This window comes from Tursiops truncatus, chromosome 2 (assembly GCF_011762595.2).
Source record: "Tursiops truncatus isolate mTurTru1 chromosome 2, mTurTru1.mat.Y, whole genome shotgun sequence".
Classification (NCBI taxonomy): domain Eukaryota; kingdom Metazoa; phylum Chordata; class Mammalia; order Artiodactyla; family Delphinidae; genus Tursiops; species Tursiops truncatus.
In genome coordinates, this window is record NC_047035.1 from 59466853 (window position 1) to 59489688 (window position 22836).

Sequence of the window (22836 nt, forward strand, 5' to 3'; positions counted from 1 at the left end):
TTGGTGGATTTGTTTTCTGGTTTTGTTGCTCTCTTCTTTCTATACTTTTTTTCTTCTGTTATTACTTTTTTTTTTTTTTGGCTGTGTTGGGTCTTCATATCTGTGCAAGGGCTTTCTCTACTTCCAGCAAGCGGGGGCCACTCTTCATCGCAGTGTGCGGGCCTCTCACTATCGCAGCCTCTCTTGTTGAGGAGCACAGGCTCCAGACGCACAGGCTCAGTAGTTGTGGCTCACGGGCCTAGTTGCTCCATGGCATGTGGGATCTTTCCAGACCAGGGCTCAAACCCATGTCCCCTGCATTGGCAGGCAGATTCTCAACCACTGCGCCACCAGGGAAGCCCCTGCTATTACTTTTTAATTCTTTTATTTTTAATAATTATTTTTTATTTTAATGCCTTTCTTTCTTTCTTTTTTTCTCCCTTTTCTCTGAGCCATGTGTCTGACATGGTCTTGGTGCTCCGGCCGGGTGTCAGGCCTGTGTCTCTGAGGTGGGAGAGCCGAGTTCAGTACACTGGACCACAAGAGACCTCCCAGCTCCACATAATATGAAACAGTGAAAGATCTCCTAGAGATCTCCAACTCAATGCAAAGACCCAGGTACAGTCAACGACCAGCAAGCTACAATGCTGGACACCCTATGCCAAACAACTAGCAAGACAGGAACACAACCTCACCCATTAGCACAGAGGCTGCCTAAAATCATAATAAGGTCAGAGACACCACAAAACACACCACTGACACTGTCTTCCCCACCAGAAAGACAAAATCGAGCCTCATCCTCTAGAACACAGGCACCAGTCCCCTCCACCACGAAGCCTACACAACCCACTGAACCAACCTTGGGCTCTGGGGGCAGACACCAAAAACAACAGGAAATACGAACGTGCAGCTTGCGAAAAGGAGACCCCCAAACACAGTAAGTTAAGCAAATGAGAAACACACAGCAGATGAAGGAGTAAGATAAAAACCAACCAGACCAAACAAATGAAGAGGAAATAGGCAGTCTACCTGAAAAAGAATTCAGAGTGATGATAGTAAAGATGATCCAAAATCTTAGAAACAGACTAGAGAAAATACAAGAAACATTTAACAAGGACCTAGAAGAACTAAAGAGCAAACAAACAATGATGAACAACACAATAAATGAAATTAAAAATTCTCTAGAAGAAATCAATAGCAGAAAAACTGAGGCAGAAGAATGGATAAGTGACCTGGAAGATAAATGAGTGGAAATAACTATGGCAGAGAAGAATAAAAAAAAAAGAATGAAAAGAATTGAAGACAGTCTCAGAGACTTCTGAGACAACATTAAATGCACCAACATTCAAATTATAGGGGTCCCAGAAGAAGAAGAGAAAAAGAAAGGGACTGAGAAAATATTTGAAGACATTATAGTTGAAAAATTCCCTAATATGGGAAAGGAAATAGTTAAGTCCAGGAAGAACAGAGAGTCTCATATAGGATAAATCCAAGGAGAAACACTCCAAGACACATTTTAATCAAGCTATCAAAAATTAAATACAAAGAAAGAAATATTAAAAGCAGCAAGGAAAAAACAACAAATAACATACAAGGGAATCCCCATAATGGTAACAGCTGATCTTTTGGCAGACACTCTGCAAGCCAGAAGGGAGTGACAGGACATATTTAAAGTGACAAACCGAAGAATCTACAGCCAAGACTACTCTACCCAGCAAGGATCTCATTCAGATTCAACAAAGAAATTAAAAACTTTACAGACAAGCAAAAGCTAAGAGAATTCAGCACTGCCAAACCAGCTTTACAATAAATGCTAAAGTAATTTCTCTAGGCAGGAAACACAAGAGAAGGAAAAGAGGTACAATAACAAACCCAAAACAATTAAGAAAATGGGAATAGGAACATACATATCGATAACTACCTTAAATGTAAATGGATTAAATGCTCCAACCAAAAGACACAGGTTGCTGAATGCATATGAAAACAATATACATATGCTGTCTACAAGAGACCCATTTCAGACCTAGGGACACATACAGACTGAAATTGAGGGCATGGAAAAAGATATTCCATGCAAATGGAAATCAAAAGAAAGCTGGAGTAGCAATTCTCATATCAGACAAAATAGACTTTAACATAAAGACTGTTAAAAGAAACAAAGAATGACACTACATAATGATCAAGGGATCAATCCAAGAAGAAGATATAACAATTGTAAATATTTATGCACCCAACATTGGAGCACCTCAATACATACGGCAAATGTTAAAAGCCATAAAAGGGGAAATCAACAGTAAAATAGTAATAGTAGGAGACTTTAACACCTCACTTTCACCAATACACAGATCATCCAAAATGAAAATAAATAAGGAAACACAGCTTTAAATGACACATAAAACGACATGGACCTAATTGACATTTATAGGACCTTCCATCCAAAAACAACAGAATACACTTTCTTCTCAAGTGCTCATGGAACATTCTCCAGGATAGATCATATCTTGGGGCACAGATCAAGCCTTGGTAAATTTAAGAAAATTGAAATCATATCAAGTATGTTTTCCAACCACAATACTATGAGACTAGATAACAATTACAGGAAAAAATCTGTAAAGGATACAAACACATGGAGGCTAAACAATACACTACTTAATAACCAAGAGATCACTGAAGAAATCAAAGAGGAAATCAAAAAATACCTAGAAACAAATGACAGTGAAAACATGAGGACCCAAAAACCTATGGGATGCAGCAAAAGCAGTTATAAGAAGGAAGTTTATAGCAATATAATCCTACCTCAAGAAACAAGAAACATCTCAAATAAACAACCTAAAGTTACACCTAAAGCAATTAGAGAAAGAAGAACAAAAAAACCCCAAAGTTAGCAGAAAGTAAGAAATCATAAATATCAGAGCAGAAATAAATGAAAAAGAAATGAAGGACACAATAGCAAAGATCAGTAAAACTAAAAGCTGGTTCCCTGAGAAGATAACAAAATTGATAAACCATTAGCCAGATTCATCAAGAAAAAAAGGGAGAAAACTCAAATCAAGGGAATTAGTAATGAAAATGGAGAAGTAGCAAGTAACACTGCAGAAATACAAAGGATCATGAGAGATTACTACAAGCAAGTATATGCCAATAAATGGACAACCAGGAAGAAATGGACAAATTCTTAGAAAAGCACAACCTTCCAAGACTGAACCAGGAAAAAATAGAAAATAGAAATAGACTGATCACAAGCACTGAAATTGAGACTGCGATTAAAAATCTTCCAGCAGGGCTTCCCTGGTGGCGCAGTGGTTGAGAGTCCACCTGCCGATGCAGGGGACACAGGTTCATGCCCCCGTCCGGGAGGATCCCACATGCCACTGAGCTGCTGGACCCGTGAGCCATGGCCGCTGAGCCTGCGTGTCCGGAGCCTGTGCTCCGCAATGGGAGAAGCCACAACAGTGAGAGGCCCGCATAACACACACACACACACACAAAAAAAATCTTCCAACAAACAAAAGCCCAGGATCAGAAGGCTTCACAGGTTTGAATTCTATCAAACATTTAGAGAAGAGCTAACACCTATCCTTCTCAAACTCTTCCAAAATAGAGCAGAGGGAGGAACACTCCACAACTCATTCTATGAGGTCACCATCACCCTGATACCAAAACCAGACAAAGATGTCACAAAGAAAGAAAACTACAGGCCAAGATCACTGATGAACATAGATGCAAAAATCCTCAACAAAATACTAGCAAACAGAATCCAACAGCACATTAAAAGGATCATACACCATGATCAAGTGGAGTTTATCCCAGGAAGGCAAGGATTCTTCAACATACACAAATCAATCAATGTGATAAACCATATTAACAAATTGAAAGAGAAAAACCATAGGATCATCTCAATAGATGCAGAAAAAGATTTTGACAAAATTCAACATCCATTTATGATAAAAACCCTGCAGAGGGAACTTAGTTCAACATAATAAAGGCCATATAGGACAAACCCACAGCCAACATCATTCCCAATGGTGAAAAACTAAAACCATTTCCTCTAAGATCAGGAACAAGACAAGGTTGCCCACTGTCACCACTATTATTCAACATTGCTTTGGAAGTTTTAACCACAGCACTCAGAGATGAAAAAGAGATAAAAAGGAATCCAAATTGGAAAAGAAGAAGTAAAGCTGTCACTGTTTGCAGATGACATGATACTATACAAAGAGAATCCTAAAGATGCTACCAGAAAACTACTAGAGCTAATCAATGAATTTGGTAAAGTTGCAGGATACAGAATTAATGCACAGAAGTCTCTTGCATTCCTATATACTAATGATGTAAAATTTGAAAGAGAAATTAAGGAAACACTCCCACTTACCACTGCAACAAAAAGAATAAAATACCTAGGAATAAACCTACCTAAGGAGACAAAAGACCTGTATGCAGAAAACTATAAGACACTAATGAAAGAAATTAATGATGATACAAACAGATGGAGAGATATACCAAGTTCTTGGATTGGAAGAATCAACATTGTGAAAATGACTATACTACCCAAAGCAATCTACAGATTCAGTGAAATCCCTATCAAACTACCAATGGCTTTTGTCACAGAACTAGAACAAAAAATTTCACAATTTGTATGGAAACATAAATGACCCCGAAGAGTCAAAGATATCTTGAGAAAGAAAAACGGAGCTGGAGGAATCAGGCTCCCTGACTTCAGACTATACTACCAAGCTACAATAATCAAGACAGTATGGTACGGGCACAAAAACAGAAATATAGATCAATGGAACAGGATAGATAGCCCAGAGATAAACCCACGCACATATGGTCACCTTATTTTTGATAAAGGAGGCAAGAATATACAATGGAGAAGATAGCCTCTTCAATAAGTGGTGCTGGGATACTGGACAACTACATGTAAAAGAATGTAATTAGAACACTCCCTAATGCCATAAACAAAAATAAACTCAAAATGGATTAAAGACCTAAATGTAAGGCCAGACACTATAAAACTCTTAGAGGAAAACAGAGGCAGACCAATCTATGACATCAATCACAGCAAGATCGTTTTTGACCCACCTCCTAGAAAAATGGAAATAAAGACAAAAATAAACAAATGGGATCTAATGAAACTTAAAAAGGAAACCATAAACAAGACAAAAAGACAATCCTCAGAATGGGAGAAAATATTTGCAAATGAAGCAACTGACAAAGGTTTAATCTCCAAAATATACAAGCAGCTCATGCAGCTCAATATCAAAAAAATCAACAACCCAATCCAACAATGGGCAGAAGACTTAAATAGACATTTCTCCAAAGATATATAGATTACCCACAAACACAAGAAAGGATGTTCAACATTACTAGTTATTAGAGAAATGCAAATCAAAACGCAGTGAGGTATCACCTCACACCAGTCTGAATGGCCATCATCAAAAAATCTACAAACAATAAATGCTGGAGAGGGTGTGGAGAAAAGGGAACCCTCTTGCACTGTTGGTGGGAATGTAAATTGATACAGCCACTATGGAGAACAGTATGGAGGTTCCTCAAAAAACTAAAATGGAATAACCATACGATCTGGCCATCCCACTACTGGGCATATACCCTGAGAAACCATAATTCAAAAAGAGTCATGTACCACAATGTTCATTGCAGCACTATTTACAATAGCCAGGATATTGAAGCAACCTAGATGTCCATGGACAGATGAATGGATAAAGAAGATGTGGCACATATATATAATGGAATATTACTCAGCCATAAAAACAACGAAATTGAGTTATTTGTGGTGAGGTGGATGGATCTAGAATCTATCATACAGACTGAAGTAAGTCAGAAAGAGAACAACAAATACTGTATGCTAACACATATACATGGAATCTAAAAAAAAAAACATTGGCTATGAAGCACCTACGGGCAGGACAGGAATAAAGACACAGACGTAGAGGATGGACTTGAGGACACAGGGAAGGGGAAGGGGAAGCTGGGACGAAGTGAGAGAGTGGCATGGACATATATACATTACCAAATGTAAAATAGATAGCTAGTAGGAAGCAGCGCATAGCACAGGGAGATCAGCTTGGTGCTTTGTGACCACCTAGAGGGGTGGGATAGGGACGGTGGGAGGGAGATGCAAGAGGGAGGGTATATAGGGATATATGTATAGCTGATTCACTTTATTATAAAGCAGAAACTAACACACCATTGTAAAGCAATTATACTCCAATAAAGATGTTTAAAAAAAGAAAAAGTTGAGACTCAGTCCAGAAACTACCTGATGAGAGATGGGAGATAGGAAAGAAAACTTCCGTTTTTTAGATAGTGTCTTTAGTTGCTATAAACCCAAACTAGTACCTGATCTTGCTTTCTTCCCACAGCTCCCCTATAGGAAGCAGCACAAAACTGAACAGAACAGCCTAAGTGGCCCAAGATCAAGTCCCAATTCTAAATGCCTCCATGTATAATTAGTACGCCTTAAGGAGAGAGCAACTTAATGCTTAAAAACAAAGATCATTTTGTATCTAGCATCTCTTTCTGTCACTTAAGGTAAAACAAATATTGTAACACATATCAAAACCAAAGATCCCATAACCACAGCAGGAGATGCCATCTAAAGAAGGAAGCTGAAGATTCCTACTTGAACAACTTTTCTTTCACCTCAGATCACAAACTTTGAACCTACAGAGCGTTTATGATATATCGTTCAGTGAAAGGATTCACAGGGCTAAGCAGTTCTAATTTTTTAGTGATATGGAATAAAGCCACTATCAATAAGACTGGAAATGTTATCAAAAACCTCCATTCTATTGGTTACATCAATAGAATTCTTCCATCATAATTCTAGTGAAAATAATACATCTGCATAAGACATTTGGACTGAATGTTAAATCTTTCTTTGAAATTGCGTATTATCTTGCCTTTTTAAAACATAATATATTCCTGCCACAGACTGGGTATACTATGTTATGACAAGGTCAGAAAAGTCCCACTCATGATAGAACTATTGTATCACTCTCTTTCATGTCCAAAGTGTTTCCAGTGTTATTGTGCATGCATGCAAATGGGGCTAAAAAAGAGAGCAGCAGTTTCTCCTCCACTTGATACATGTAAAATCCATTTTTCATCAGCAGCTCTTTGAAGAACCTGCCACTGATTGCAGCACTGCTTTTCTCATCACAGTCTGATGGATGTTTTTGCTCAAAATAAGCCACCCTTAGCTGATTGCTGCAGGCTGCTTGGTCTGTCAATTGTAAAAATACAGCATTCTCCAGCTAGGCCACATTGCTTATTGTAATCAGAGTCAGATGCAAACATTCATTCCAATGATTCCTTGGCTCTGATCTCTGCTTTCTCGACTACAGTGTTCATTTTAGTTGTGAGATACACTCAGAACAAAAATGCCACAGGTTAGAGATCAAATCACTCACCTCAGCTGATTACAACCAGGTGGAAGCTGCCATTTTTTACGTGGATTCAGGGAACTAGAGGATGTAGGAACTAGAGACTAAAGATTTGCATCCCTGACAGCAACTCTGAATGTCATAAGTTGAATACCCACCAGTCAAAAGAATGTCTGTTAAAAGTACATTTGTGTATGTCCACAACACTATTGGGAATGAAGTGGTTAAACAGAAAGGCCCTGAGCTACTTCCTAAGTACTGCTGCTAGAAGGGAGATGTGGAGTTTAATGGTGTCACTTTAAAAATAACTACATTATATTCATATTTATATACAGAGAAGATCCATTTTAAATGCTTATTCCAAGTAGGAAATGACTTTCCCTGTCAAAAGGGGTTAGCATTCATATCAGTTAGGACTAGGTTCAGCTACATGTAACAAATATCTAACAAGAGAACAGCTTAAAGTCTTAGAAGAGAGAAAGAATTTGTCTCTTACACTAAGAAATCTGAAGTTAAAACAATCAAGGGATGGAACAATGGGCCACAGCATCATCTCCTACTCAAGCACTCCTCTTTCTTCCCCCATCCTGGTGCATGATTTTCATTCTCGAAATCATCTTATGGTCTAGGTGGTTGCATGAGAGCTCCAGCCATTACATCACATTCCAGACAGCAGGATGGAAGAAACAAGGAGGAAAATTGCATTGCCTCTTCTTTAGAGACTTCCCAGCAGTCCCATGCAGCACTTCTACTCACATCTCATTGGTGAGAACTTGGTCACTTGGCTATACTTAGTTGCACTGGACACAGACAAATAGTTATATTTGAGGCCACAGCAAACTCAGCTGAACCTTAGGGTTCTCTTATTAAAGAAGAAGGGAGAATGGCTATTTAACAGAAAATTAGTGATACCTGTTACAGCACTCACTCTTCACCACCATCTCTGCCATCAGATATCATATGACCTTGGGCAAGCCAGTTAAATCTCTATGTACTTCAATTTCCTCAACTCTAAAATATCTACCTTGTACATTTGTTTGAAACTTAAATGAGATGATGTGTAAAGGGCCTAGGGCATATAGAACCTCCGTAAACATCAGCCTCCTTCCACATGTCAACAGGAGTCAGATTGAGCCCAATCCAGCAAACTCCTTAGAGCCTGTAATTGGGACCATTGTCCCCTCCCTCAGGGACCACACTAGGTGACTTCTCCTGGCATTTGGTCCAATGCTGGCTTCCTCTTCTTTCTTGTATTATACCCCATACCGAGCTTGTGCCACAGAAGCCTAGGCAGGCCAGATAACTGCACCCACAGAGGCTGTGGCAACTGAAAGACTCATTGTACAGGAAGAACTGGACAAAGGAAAGAGGGTGAGCATGAAGGAGCCCTCAGGAAAAATGGAAGAAATACATTTTCAACTAAGACTTCATATGCCAGAAGGACTCTAAATCAACTTTTAAATATTTTGGCAAGGACAACAAACCATTCAAATTTCTAGCAGTTTCTACTGTCTGTTCAGAAGAAAGTGCTTCCAGGTTACCCACCTTTGAATTTTATTCCCCAAGTCATACCTCTCACAGAGACTGCATGACTGGGAGAACCTATCACCACTAAGAAACAAACACTACGAAGTACACATCCTCCTGATAGTTCCATCCCTTTTATGGGGAAGCCAGGACAGGCCAGGTTCTCTGGAAGCAGATTCTGAGATGGAGCTTGGGATGTAAGCTCGATGTTTTGATGTTTATAAGGAATCAATCCTGCGAACACAAGGAGTAGAAGCAACATCGGGCAGCAGGAAAAGTTAAATTGCAATGCAGGCTCCACAAAGCTGGCAGAGAACCCTGGAGCAAGTATTGTCCCACATCAGGATGCAATGGTCTGGTCTCTATTACCATCACCACTACCCCCATCTCTCACAATCATCACTTATGAGATGTCCTCAAAGGGCACAACCTCAGCTGAGGCCAACCCTAAAGAAGCTGACATCTTCAGGCTGTCTGCTGACTTCATTCCCCACAGCTGGGTAGCAAGACCCTCCTGGGAAGGAGGATGGAGCAGCACAAGTCTACCCTGCCATAGAAAGTATTATCAACCACAAAAGGATTTTAAGGTTTTCCTGGCTCTGCTGTTCATATAGATTTCTTAACAAAAATGGAGTTGACACAAAAATCACTTTTTCACTCCTCAACTCACACATCACAGAGTATTATGTTTAATTGATAGCAGGCTTGAAATGCTATATAAGCAACTCAATTAAGATTAGGAAGATTGGAAAGTCAGGCTTATTCTATCAGCCTTCTTGGTTTAATTATCAATAAATATAAATAAGGATCTTTCAATTTAAAAAAAGATTTGAATGTACTTTGCAATCAATAGCAAGAACCCTAAAGATGAAAACTATGGAGGAAAATGATGCTTTAGCAGATTTCCAATATTTTCTACATCTTGCTTTACCAGGAAGCAAATTGTTTTAGTACTTATTTTCCAATTTTCAGTTCTACTGAGATGCAATGGATGCTTTCGTTTTCTACTTAAAATGTTCAGGGATAAACTGAATTTCCCCAATTCTCAGGGTAATCTTCAATCACTGTCTGTCTCCTTCCATGGGGATTCCATCTAAGAAAATGCTGGGGACCCTTCTTTATTTCACAAAACTACAAAACTCTCAAAGAGGCAAAACAAACCGAAAGGATCTTGTCACACTGGAATCAAAATCACTCCTTGTTTCACAAATAAAATCTAGTTTGTCATATTATTAAGTGTAACTCCATCAGTCTGAAATACAAATCAAGCTCACTTGGTAATAAATCATTTTGAATTTTTTTTTGGGGGGGGGAGGAGATGGGAAACATTTAAGAAACCAGAGTTGTAACAGACCAGATCACCAAAACACTGGATTTCACATTGACGTATTTCAGTTAACCACCAGCTTCCCATATTAGCCTTTCTATGGAGATGCTATTACAACAACTATTAAAATTTTTTCTTGCCCAGAGAATTCTACTAGAGAATGTATCAGAGAATGTACCAGAAGGAGGAGAATAAGGAAGGAATAAGGAAGATGTACAAGAGCATTCAACTGTGTGGAGCTAAGTGTTTAATGAAGAAAGGACCAAAGCTGAGGGTTTTTGAAAAGACACCAAACCAAGACAGGTGACTCTAGATCAAGGATCAACAAACCAGAGCCCATGAGCCAAATCCAACCCATCTTTTGTTTTTGTAAATAAAGCTTTATTGGAACACAGCGACATCCATTTGTTTACATATTGTCTATGACTGCTTTGGTGCTACAACAGATGGCAGAATTGAGTAGTTACAGCAGAGATTACATGGTTTACAAAGCCCAAAATATTTACTATCTGTCCCTTTAGAGAAGAATTTTGCTGATCTCTGCTCTAGATGGTTACAAGAGCTAAGTCACAGAGAGCACCAGGTCAGCAGCTGTGATAAAGACTCAACTGGAGAAGAAAGCTTCTTTGGGCAAAGAGAGAGCTGAGGTGGGGTCTTCATAACAATCAATGCTCTCTTGTAACTCCTATGCACCTAGCCAGCCAAGATATGTCTACCTTCAAATAATGATTCTGTCTGAGAGTCCCTTGACATATTTTTAGTGGCTCTTCCACATCTACTTTCCCCTTATATGGTGGTAGCCTCCAAGGTTCTTGCCTTGGACCTCCTCTTTTCTAACTCACACTCCTGGGGCATTTTCATCAATCTTCTTAGCTTCAAGTAATTTGTATAGGCTGATGACCCCCAATTCCACATCTCCTAAACCTGAGATCTGCATACCCATTGCCTTTGGAACAACTCTACTCCTCAAATGCAATGCATATATGAACTCAACCCCTCTTTTTGTAAATGAAATTAGCAATTAGTTCAGACTGCTTTAGTTAGGTTCCTAGCACCACCCTTACTAGCTACTAGTAACCCTTGGGCAGGTTACTTAAACTCTCAAATACTTGGGTTTCCTCGTGAATAAAGTGGAGATAATAATAGTGCCTACTACACAATGTGGTGACGAGGATTAAATGAGACAGTGTATGTAAAGGACTTAACACAGTGCTTGACACAAAGGAATAATAGCTCAATAAATATTAGGAGTAGTGAAATTATCAATAGATTATTTTATGTCCAATATTAGTAAGGAGCACTTCCATTAAATGTCACTGTAAGAGATACTAGATGAGACTTAAAGAGGGACTTTTAAACCAAGTCAGTGGGAGGGAGGATGAAAGGAAAAGAAGAATTTCAGAAAAGTTTAAAAGAAAGAATCAATAAAACTTGTCAATGATTAGATGTCAGGGGTGAGAGTAAATCATCCATTTTACCTCCCACCACCCACAAGTTTATCCCCTCTTCATCAAATAAGAATTTCTGCAACAGAGCAAAGAGTGCTGTTCTGAGCTAGGACTGGTAATAAGAGTGAGAATTAGATGCTTCTTCAGATTTCCTCTCTGTCCAGCTTTCATGTATTAGTCCTCACCTAGTTTCTTCATCAGTTTTCTTATTCATCAACTAGTTTAGCAAAAAGGATGAGAGCACAGGCTTTGAAGCCAGGCAAACCTGGACTTGTGTTTCAGCTCCTCCTTGATAAATGTGGACCACAGCTACCTAACTCCTCCAAATCTCAACTTCCTCATCTTTAAAATAGGAGTGATGATTGTATATAACTTGTTGGTTTGTGCAAAACTTAAGTAGACAATATATGCAGAGCTCTGGGCACAGCACCTGGAAAATAGCAAATGTTGCATATATGCTATTTTTATCTTATAAATAAACATAATAAAATAGATAATCTCTGAAACCCACAAATATAAAAATGTCGAGAGGGGACCTTCAAGGTGGTGGAAGAGTAAGATGTGGAGATCACCTTCCTCCCCACAAATACATCAAAAATACATCTACATGTGGAACAACTCGTACAGAACACCAACTGACTGCTGGCAGAAGACCTCAGACTTCCAGAAGGGCAAGAAAATAATCACGAACCTGAGTAGGGCAAAAGAAAAAGCAGAGACAAAAGAATAGGGACAGGACCAGCAACTCTGGGAGGGAGCTGTGAAGGAGGAAAAGATTCCACAAATTAGGAAGCCCCTTCGCGGGCAGAGACATGGGGTGGGGGTGGGCAAGGGGAAGGCTTCGGAGTCACGGACAAGAGCTCAACAACAGGGGTGCAGAGGGCAAAGCAGAGAGATTCCCACACAGAAGATGGTGCCGACCAGCACTCACCAGTCTGAGAGGCTTCTCTGCTCACCAATCAGGGCAGGTGGGGGCTGGAAGCTGAAGCTTGGGCTTCGGAGGTCAGATCCCAGGGAGAGGACTGGGGTTGGCTGCGTGAACACAGCCTGAAGGGGCTAGTGTGCCACAGCTAGCCAGGAAGGAGTCTGGGAAAAAGTCTGGAACTGCCTAAGAGGCAAGAGACCATTATTTCGGGCTGCATGAGGAGAGGGGATTCAGAGCACCATCTACATGAGCTCCAGAGATGGACATGAGCCGCGGCTATCAGCGTGGACCCCAGAGACAGGCATAAGATGCTAAGGCTGCTGCTGCAGCCACCAAGAAACCTGTGTGCAAGCACAGGTCACTATCCACACCTCCCCTCCAGGAAGTCTATGGAGCCTGCCACTGCCAGGGACTCATGATACAGGGACAACTTCTCCGGGAGGTAACACCCACCCATCTCAAACTTTTCCAAAATATAGCAGAGGGAGGAACACTCCCAAACTCATTCTACGAGGCCACCATCAACCTGATATCAAAACCAGACAAAGATGTCACCAAAAAAGAAAACTACAGGCCAATATCATTGATGAACATAGATGCAAAAATCCTCTGCAAAATACTAGTGAACAGAATCCAACAGCACATTAAAAGGATCATACACCATGATCAAGTGGGGTTTATTTCAGGAAGGCAAGGGTTCTTCAATATATGCAAATCAATCAATGTGATAAACCATATTAACAAATTGAAGGAGAAAAACCATAGGATCATCTCAATAGATGCAGAAAAAGCTTTCAACAAAATTCAACACCCATTTATGATAAAAACCCTCCAGAGGGAACTTTCCTCAACATAATAAAGGCCATATATGGCAAACCCACAGCCAACATCATTCTCAATGGTGAAAAACTGAAACCATTTCCACTAAGATCAGGAAAAAGACAAGGTTGCCCATTCTCACCACTATTATTTAACAGAGTTTTGGAAGTTTTAGCCACAGCAATCAGAGATGAAAAAGAAATGAACAGAATCCAAAACAGAAAAGAAGAAGTAAAAGTGTCACTGTTTGCAGATGACATGATACTATACATAGATAACCCTAAAGATGCTACCAGAAAAAGACTAGAGCTAATCAATGAATTTGGTAAAGTAGCAGGATACGAAATTAATGCACCAAAATCTCTTGATTTCCTATACACCAATGATGAAAAATATGAAAGAGAAATTAAGGAAACACTCTCATTTAACAGTGCAACACAAAGAATAAATTACCTAGGAATAATCCGACCTAAGGAGAGAAAAGACCTGTATGCAGAAAACTATAAGATGCTGATGAAAGAAATTAAAGATGGTACAAATGGATGGAGAGATACACCGTGTCTTTGATTGGAAGAATCAGCATTGTGAAAATGACTATACTACCCAAATCAATGTACAGATTCAGTGCAATCCCTATCCAACTACAAATGGCTTTTTTTCACATAACTAGAACAAGAAATTGCACAATTTGTATGGAAACACAAAAGATCCCGAAGAGCCAAAGCAATCTTGAGAACGAAAAATGAAGCTGGAGGAATCAGGCTCCTGGACTTCAGACTATACTACAAAGCTACAGTAATCAAGACAATACGGTACTGGCACAAAAACAGAAACATAGATCAATGGAACAAGATAGAAATCCCAGAGATAAACCCATGCAGCTATGGTCAACTAATCTATGACAAAGGAGGCAAAGATATACAATGGAGAAAAAACAGTCTCTTCAATAAGTGGTGCTGGGAAAACTGAACAGCTACATCTAAAAGAATGAAATTAGAACACTCCCTAACACCATACAATAAATAAACTCAAAATGGATTACAGACCTAAATGTAACACCAGACACTATAAAACTCTTAGAGCATAGAACACATAGGAAGAACAATCTTTGACATAATCACAGCAAGATCTTTTTTGATCCACCTCCTAGAGTATGGAAAATAAAAGCAAAAATAAACAAATGGGACCTAATGAAACTTGAAAGCTTTTGCACAGCAAAGGAAACCATAAACAAGACCAAAAGACAACCCTCAGAATGGGAGAAATTATTTGCAAACGAATCAACAGACAAAGGATTAATCTCCAAAATATATAAATAGCTCATGCAACTCAATATTAAAAAATCAAACAACCCAATCCAAAAACGGGCAGAAGACCTAAATAGACATTTCTCCAAAGAAGACACACAGAATGCCAAGAAGCACATGAAAAGCTGCTCAACATCACTAATTATTAGAGAAATGCAAATCAAAACTACAATGAAGTATCACCTCACACCAGTTAGAATGGGCGGCATCAGAAAATCTACAAACAACAAATGCTGGAGACAGTGTGGAGAAAAGGGAACCCTCTTGCACTGTTGGTGGGAATGTAAATTGATACAGCCACTATGGAGAACAGTATGGAGGTTCCTTAAAAAACGAAAAATAGAATTACCATATGATCCAGCAATCCCACTACTGGGCATATACCCAGAGAAAACCATAATTCAAAAAGACACATGCACCCCAATGTTCATTGCAGGACTATTTACAATAGCCAGGTCATGGAAGCAACCTAAATGCCCATCAACAGACGAATGGATAAAGAAGATGTGGTACATATATACAATGGAATATTACTCAGCCATAAAAAGGAAAGAAATTGGGTCATTTGTTGAGATGTGGATGGATCTAGAGACTGTCATACAGAGTGAAGTAAGTCAGAAAGAGAAAAACAAATATCGTATATTAACACATGTATGTGGAGCCTAGAAAAATGGTACAGATAAACCAGTTTGCAGGGCAGAATTTGAGACACAGATGTAGAGAACAAACATATGGACACCAAGGGGGAAAAACCACGAGGGGTGGGGATGGTGGTGTGCTGAATTGGGCAATTGGGATTGACATGTATACACTGATGTGTATAAAATTGATGACTAATAAGAACCTGCAGTATAAAAAAACAAACAAACAAAAAAACAACTAATACTAAACTTTTGGGGGGTTATTTGTATGGAAATATGTTAATATAAATGTTTCAGACATTACATGAAATTTCTAAAAATCTTATATGTTCTGGTACAATGTTATAAGTCATAATTCTAGGTATTACTTTAAAATGTATATCTCAGAAATAATTAAATTTCCTTGTCAATTGCATTATTATGAACTTTCATCAAATCTTTAACCATGGTCATTTTTAAGTCTTTTGTCATTTCCAGACAGTTCTGGGTGTACTCTGATGCTTTCGCAAAAAAGTTCCTATAAAACGGTTTCATATTCAAGGAATTCATGGAAAAGCCTCTGACAAGTACAGGTTTCTGGTAACTGACTATACTTCTGAACTGAATGAATAAGCATTTTCAGAACTCTTATGGAAAACTAATGAATTCATAAAACTGCTAACAAAAGTCAAGATAAAAAAATTAATTACATGGGACTGAGTGAACTGATGAGGATGATTATAATTTTTGTGACTTTCTGTTTGAATAAAAAAAACAAAAAACAAAAAAAATCCCATAAGGACTCAGAGGCAAAAAATATACAAATCAATTTTCACTGCAAAGTAAAGGAGCTGTTACAGTGGAGGATTACTGGACTGAATGTCAAAATTATGACATAGTATGAGTGTGTTTCTTGTTTGGTAATTGCAATCATTGTTGCTTTTGTTGTGGTCATACATTTACAATGCTTGGTGTCAGTTTATTTATCTCTTGTAAAAATAAAATACAGTGTGTGTGTGTGAGTTGTGAAAAAAAAGAAATGTACGCTTAAAATGGGTGAGTTTTATATAAATTATACCTCAATAATTCTTTAAAAAACTAAATGAAAAAAAAAAAAACTACAGTGAGGTATCACCTCACACTGGTCAGAATGGCCATCATCAAAAAACCTACAAACAATAAATGCTGGAGAGGGTGTGGAGAAAAGGGAACCCTCTTGCACTGTTGGTAGGAATTTAAATCGATACAGCCACTATGGAGAACAGTATGAAGGTTCCTTTAAAAACTAAAAATAGGGCTTCCCTGGTGGCACAGTGGTTGAGAGTCCGCCTGCCGATGCAGGGGACACGGGTTCGTGCCCCGGTCTGGGAAGATCCCACATGCCGCAGAGCGCCTGGGCCCATGAGCCATGGCCGCTGAGCCTGTGCGTCCGGAGCCTGTGCTCCGCAACGGGAGAGGCCACAACAGTGAGAGACCCGCGTATCGCAAAAAAAAAAAAAAACTAAAAATAGAACTCCCATACGACCCAGCAATCCCACTACTGGGCATATACCCTGAGAAAACCATAATTCAAAAAGAGTCATGTACCACAATGTTCACTGCAGCTCTATTTACAATAGCCAGGACATGGAAGCAACCTAAATGTCCATCGATAGATGAATGGATAAAGAAGATGTGGCACATATATACAAGGGAATATTACTCAGCCATAAAAAGAAACAAAACTGGGTTATTTGTAGTGAGGCAGATGGTCCTAGAAACTGTCATACAGAGTGAAGTAAGTCAGGAAGAGAAAAACAAATACCGTACGCTAACACATGTATATGGAATTTTAAAAAATAAGGTTCTGAAGAACCTAGGGGCAGGACAGGAATAAAGACGCAGACAAAGAGAATGGACTTGAGGACACAGGGAGGGGGAAGGGTAAGCTGGGACGACGTGAGAGAGTGGCATGGGCATATGTACACTACCAAATGTAAAATAGATAGCTAGTGGGAAGCAGCCGCATAGCACAGGGAGATCAGCTCGTTGCTTTGTGACCACCTAGAGGGGTGGGGTGGAGGGGGGTGGGAGGGAGACGCAAGAGGAAGGGAATAGGGATATATGTATAGCTGATTCACTTTGTTATACAGCAGAAACTAACACACCATTGTATAGCAATTATACTCCAATAAAGATGTTAAAAAATTAATAATAAAAACATTGAAACGTCATGTCACAGAGCTACAGGTATCACACATCATAAAATATAATCATATCTCTAGTGTGGAATTAAGTAAGAAAGTAGGTATTGAATACCCATGAGGCCAAAACATAAAATCTCATCCTATAAAATCTCATAAAATCTCATCCTAATCTCATTCAGCTAGTGGTGAAAGATATCATTAGGGATAGGATTAAAAGAAAAGAAAGTTAACCCTCTGAAGTCATTTGACCTCACTAATTTGTTTCATAATAATAAGAATCTGTACTTTTGTTTGAAGAATAAATGGTGAATTCCTAATCTAAACTCTATCATATCACTACTCAAATTCCTTTACCTGTCAGTTATGAATTAATTGATCATCAAGGCTTTAAATTTCTACATTCTTGTTAAGTACAGAAAAAGCAAAGACAACTAACACATTTAAATAATTTCTTCCTGTTAGCAAATAGAAAGTAAATGTTCTTAGTAGCATATTTTAGTACTATAGTCAATTTAGAAATGATTGGTTTACAGTTTTTAGTATTTGCTTCTGCTAAAGAAAACTATCAAGTCTAGATGGCCTATCAAGATCCTAATTGGAAAGTTTTTTATTTACAAAAGTGACTAATATGACACTGACAGTAGTTGGTTGGCCCTTAGTTTTCTCATCATATCGGTCGTCACATTACTGCCAGTATACTGCCTTAAGAAGAGAAGTGACTTCTAAAATAAAAGCTACAAAAACCTAAGGGTACGTTCTCCCTAACTCTACTCACCCTCCAGCCCCATCACTGCTACTTCTGAGGCACAAACCTGCATGATATTTCAACTTAACAGGTTAAAAAGACAAGGGCAAGTTTTCTAAGCAAAATTAAAAAGACCTGCAGCTGAAAATTTATTATCTTCAGGTAGAAGGATTTTGTGGACATCACAAATACTACTTTCAAAATCAGACTGAAGGTAGGTGAAATGAAACCCATTCCAGATGGGGTTTTGATCCTCTGTGTAGCTTTAATCAAGTCAGTTCTTTCTGTATCTCTTTTTCTCTATTTCTGAAGCCATAATTGCCATTTCTCTATCTTGAAAGTGTGACTTAAGAACTAAATTCTAGGAATTTCTCCTGGCCTCATTTTGCCATTTGAAAAATAATGGAATTTTATAGAAAATTTTATAACTTTTCTTTTAGCTTTAAAACACTATGACTCCAATAGGTCATAGGTTATTTCCATTAAACTTAAAGACATTTTATCCAAAAGGTCCCTGGCCAAGTACAGCTATGTTATCTATACAGAATAAACATTTCAGTATTAACAAGAACAGAGTATCAGTATGGATTTCTTCAGGTCCCTAAGGAAACAGAACATCTGACTAGAAAATTTTGATGGAAATTTGGGAAATGGAAAGACCAGGACCACGAAGACCTATCTAGAGGGAGGTGAGCCATGTAGAGGTCAAACGAAGAGGTCAAGGTTGATAGTGCTTTCTTTGTGGTAGATGCTCAACAGTGATGGTAAACTTTCTTGGGAAGCAGGAGTGGAGATCACCAGTGCAAAAAAGGGGGAGACTCAAAAGGGGGAATTTGTGGAACAGTAAAAACTATTTATCATGTTGAGTTATTTTGTCTCAAGATATCATCATTTCAATGATGATAAGAGTTTTATAAGAGTATCTCCTCAAAAATGAAAGTTGTAATCACATGTAAGAACTCTCACCATATGAACAAATATATTATATAGGTTAAAGTTGCTGTTAAAAATATTCTTATACTCATGACTTGTTCTAACTTCCAAACCTTCCTTTAGACCACCACTTAGAAGCAAGGTGCAGTAGAATGAGCATGGGTTTTTAAGTCAGGCAACATAGGTACGAATCGTGGCACCCTGTGTACGTGGGGAAATTACATACTTGCCAAGCCTTGACACCTAAAACTGCTGTGAAGTTTAGAAATGATAATATATTTAACACACCGACAGAGTTCCTGGCTTGAGTGAATGCAAGATAGGAGATTGCTCTTCTCCTTGTTTCCAGAATGGAGACTCCGCCAGTGGAGTACCAGCATGATTGAAAAATCATCTGATAACTTAATTTCCAGTGGATATTAATAACTAGTGGGAGTTTAATGAGCTATCACTTCCTTAGTCACACAACAAAAATAAATTCTCAGAGACCCCATGCAGTAAGTCCCCTACATACGAACCTTCAAGTCGTGAACTTTCAAAGATGCGAACGTGAGTTTGCATGTCCGATCATGTAAGTTAGTTCACATGTCTGGCATACTGTCACGTGCATGCATCCTCTACAAGTGGTTGTGCTTTTCTGTACTTCACACTACTGTATAGAGTACAGTAGTACAGTGTCTTTATTTCAAGCCCAGGATGCCCAGAAGCAAGCATAAAAGCAGTGGTGACGTAGCTGGTAATACTAAGAAGTGCCAAGTGATAACAATGGAAACAAAAGTGAAAATAACTGAGAGTGGAGCAACCAGAGGAAGAAGTCACTAAAGAACCAAAGAGATTCACAACACAGGAAATGGCAAGAGGGTTTTCTTTATTTGAGGAGGCACTGTTAGTTTTTGAGGCACAGGACCCGAACATAGAATGGTACACGAAGGTTGCAGCAGCCATTCAGAATGAAATCCAGTGCTACTGTGTCATCTGTGACAAGAAAAAAAGGAGCTACTACGCAGACATGGCTGGATCTTTTTTTCAAGAGGGTAGATAGAATTGAATCCATCAAGGAACCAGAATCTGTGCTTCAACATCAGGCGTGAGTGAGATTGCAGCTTGCCCTCCATCTCCTATTGTTGATGATCCTTCAGCTCTACCATCTCCCACCTCCTCTCCCTCCTCCAGTCAGTAAGTCTTCTTGCCTAGTCACTTGATGCCAGCCCCTGTATGCCAGCTGCTGTACTGTACTACTGTACTTTTCAAGGTACTGTACTGTAAGATTAAAAATGTTTTCTTTATTTTTTGTGTTTGTTTGTTTTTTATTTGTGTGAAAAGTATTATAAACCTATTATAACACAGTACTATATAGCCAATTGTGTTAGTTGGGTACATAGGCTAACTTTGTTGGACTTACAAATTGGACTTATGAACAAATTGTACTTAAGAACGCACTCTCGGAACAGAACTCATTCCTATGTCAGGGACTTACTGTACTTTAAACACACAAGAAAGAAAACAGAATTTCTAGTTGGGTGGCAGGTAAACAGTAAAGTTGAATCTTTAGGTGTGCAGATAAATAGAAAAGTTGAATTTTTAGGTTTTCTGTCGCACAGGTTATATATTTTCCAGAAAACTTTGCATGGTATCTCTTTTGCTAGTGCTTAAGAAACCAAGTTTGCATTGTCCATGAGAAACTTGAAAAGTTTTCAGCTAAGAAATAAAAGTTACTCAGCACGTACAACTCAATAACAAAAAAAACAAACAACCCTACCAAAAAATGGGCAGAAGACCTAAATAGACATTTCTCCAAAGAAGACATACAGATGGCCAATGGGCACATGAAAAGATGCTCAACATCGCTAATTATTAGATAAATGCAAATCAAAACTACAATGAGGTAACACCTCACACCAGTCAAAATGGCCATCATTAAAAAGTCTACAAATAACAAATGCTAGAGGGAGTGTGGAGAAATGGAACCCTCCTACACTGTTGGTGGGAATGTAAGTTGGTACAGCCACTATGGAAAACAGAATTGAGGGTCCTCAAAAAACCAAAAATAGGGACTTCCCTGGGGGTCCAGTGGTTAAGACACTGTGCTCCCAATGCAGGGGGCATGAGTTCAATCCCTGGTTGGGGAACTAAGATCCTGCAGGCTACATGGTGAAGCCAAAAAAGAAAAAGAAAAAAACTAACTAAAACTAGAGTTGCTATATGATCCAGCAATCCCACTTCTGGGCATATATCTCAACATAACTTAACTATAATTCAAAAGATACATGCACCCTTATTGCCATAGTGGCACTATAGCCAAGGCATGGAAACAACCTAAATGTCCAATGACAGATGAATGGATAAAGAAGACGTGGTATAGTTATACAATAGAATACTATTCAGCCATAAGAAGAATGAAACAATGGTGTTTGCAGCAACATGGTTGGACCTAGAGATTATCGTACTAAGTGAAGTAAGTCAGAAAGAGAAAGACAAATACCATATGATATCACTTATATGTGGAATCTAAAATAGGACACAAGTGAACTTATCTATGAAACAGAAACAGACTCACAGACATACAGAACAGACTTGTGGTTGCCAAGGGGAAGTGGGGTGGGGGAGAGTGAAATTAGGAGCTTGTGGTTAGCAGACACAAACTATTATATATAGAATGTATAAACAATAAGGTCCTACTGTATTGCACTGGGAACTATATTCAATATCCTGTAATAAACTATAATGGAAAAGAAAAAGAACTAAAAATTTCTAATCTGACAGAACAAAAAGTAAGAGAAGCCAAAGAAACTTGTTTCAGAGGCAGTTCTAAAGTACCAAGATTTTCTTGATAGCTTAAAGAGGTCTTTCTATTCTTATGTAGAAGAGAGATATTATATGAGAAAACCTGTTACTTGTCTTTGTGGGAAATGGTAAGTGAAACTGAGGCCCACAAAATAGCCTGACTGTAGGGTATCAAGAATAAGACTTAATGGCACTGGTGATTTTATAATACCTTCCTTGCTGTGAGAGTATGATGATTCATTTTTTTAAAAATACTATGGAAAAGAGAAAATAAAAAAGGTGAATCACGACCCAAAGAAAATTTCATTTATATCATAGAGTACTCATTTGTATGGATGGAATCATTCTTCCCAAAGTTTAAGTTAGTCATAATTAATCTATGACTATAGGGTAATTCTATAAGTTTCCATTGAAAATGGGAGTTGGTGGAATTATCCAAGAAATTCAGGAATATTTTAAAAACCACAATTTTGGCCTAAATTACCCAGATAAGACATTGACTGCTCAGCTTGCTCTGCGGGGGAAGTGCGTTAAGTACCACCATATGGAAGTTGGCATTATCCCTGGAGCTTCTTTAAATGTTTCTGAACATCTGATTACTCATAGTCTATGACTCACAAATTATATAAATCATTGGAGAATTGAGAGTCAGTGCTTTCTTTTCATTCCCATTATATTAGAAAGTAATAACACTATCTCTGAAAGAAATTAGAGGACCACAGCTAATATTTACTGTTGACAATCTTACTCAGAGTAATCCTCATTAAATGTCAATTGTATGCACAGTCTACTAATCAGAGACAACAGCAGCCCTGAAAGGGAATTATGAC